Raw genomic sequence first — 1,706 nt, 5'->3', positions numbered from 1 at the left:
ATTTGTTCGATATGCAAAAGAAGAAAGATACGGATAATGATATTGTTAAATTGAAGTTATTTACGTTTTCACTTAGAGATCGTGCTAAAGTTTGGTTTTCGTCTTTGCCTAAAAATAGTATTGATTCTTGGAACAAGTGCAAAGATGCTTTTATCTCTAAGTGTTTTCCTCCCGCTAAGATTATCACTCTTAGGAACGATATTATGAATTTTAAACAACTTGATCATGAGCATCTTGCCCAATCTTGTGAAAGAATGAAATTGATGATTCGCAATTGCCCTACTCATGGTTTGAATTTATGGATGATCATACAAAAGTTTTATGCCGGTTTGAACTTTGCTTCTAGAAATCTCTTAGATTCAGTCGCGGGAGGCACCTTTATGGAAATCACGTTAGGAGATGCTACAAAACATCTTGATAATATTATGGCAAATTATTCTCAATGGCACACCGAAGGAACTTCTAGTAAAAAAGTGCATGCTATAGAAGAAATTAATGTTTTGAGTGGAAAGATGGATGAACTTATGAAATTGTTTGCTACTAAAAATACTCCTCTTGATCCCAATGATATGCCTTTGTCTACTTTGATTGAGAATAATAATGAATCTATGGATGTGAATTTTGTTGGTAGGAATAGTTTTGGAAATAATGCTTATAGAGGAAACTTTAATTCTAGACCGTTCCCTAGTAATTCTTCTAATAATTATGGAAATTCCTACAATAATTCTTATGGTAATTTTAATAAGATGCCCTCTGATTTTGAGAATAGTGTGAAAGAATTTATGATCTCTCAAAATAATTTTAATGCTTTGCTTGAAGAAAAATTGCTCAAAGTTGATGATTTGGCTAGGAATGTTGATAGACTTTCGCTTGATGTTGATTCTCTTAAACTTAGACCTTCTTCCCCTAAGCATGATATCAATGAGTCTCTCAATGTAATGAGAATTTCCATTGATGAGTGCAAGGAAAGAACTGCTAGATTGCGTGCTAAGAAAGATAGCTTTATAAAGGCGTGTTCTTCTAGTCTCCATGAAAGTAATGATGAAGATCTCAAAGTTATTGATGTGTCTCCTATTAGATCTTTGTTTTGCAATATGAATCTTGATAATAATGGGACTGAAGATGAGTCAACTTTACCTAGAAGGCGTCCCAAAAATTCGGAGTTTTTAGATCTTGATGCTAAATTTGGTAAAAGTGGGATCAGAGAGGTCATGACTTTAAATAGTATTGAACCCACTATCTCGGATTTCAAGGAATTTGATTATGATAATTGTTCTTTAGAAGGTTGTATTTCCTTTTTGCAATCCGTTGTTAATTCTCCACATGCTTATAGTCAAAATAAAGCTTTTACCAAACATATTGTTGATGCCTTGTTGCAATCTTATGATGAAAAACTTAATTTGGAAGTTTTTATACCTAGAAAACTTAATGATGAGTGGGAACCTACTATAAAAATTAGAATTAAAGATCATGAGTGTTTTTCTTTGTGTGATTTGGGTGCTAGTGTTTCCACGATTCCGAAAGCTTTATGTGATATTCTAGGTTTCCATGATCTTGATGATTGCTCTTTAAATTTGCACCTTGCGGATTCCACCATTAAAAAGCCAACGGGAAGGATCAATGATGTTCTCATTGTTGCAAATAGAAATTTGGTGCCCGTAGATTTTATCGTTCTTGATATAGATTGCAATCTTTCTTGCCCCTAT

This window comes from Triticum aestivum, chromosome 5B (assembly GCF_018294505.1).
Source record: "Triticum aestivum cultivar Chinese Spring chromosome 5B, IWGSC CS RefSeq v2.1, whole genome shotgun sequence".
Taxonomy (NCBI): domain Eukaryota; kingdom Viridiplantae; phylum Streptophyta; class Magnoliopsida; order Poales; family Poaceae; genus Triticum; species Triticum aestivum.
Note: the sequence above shows the minus strand (reverse complement) of the source record.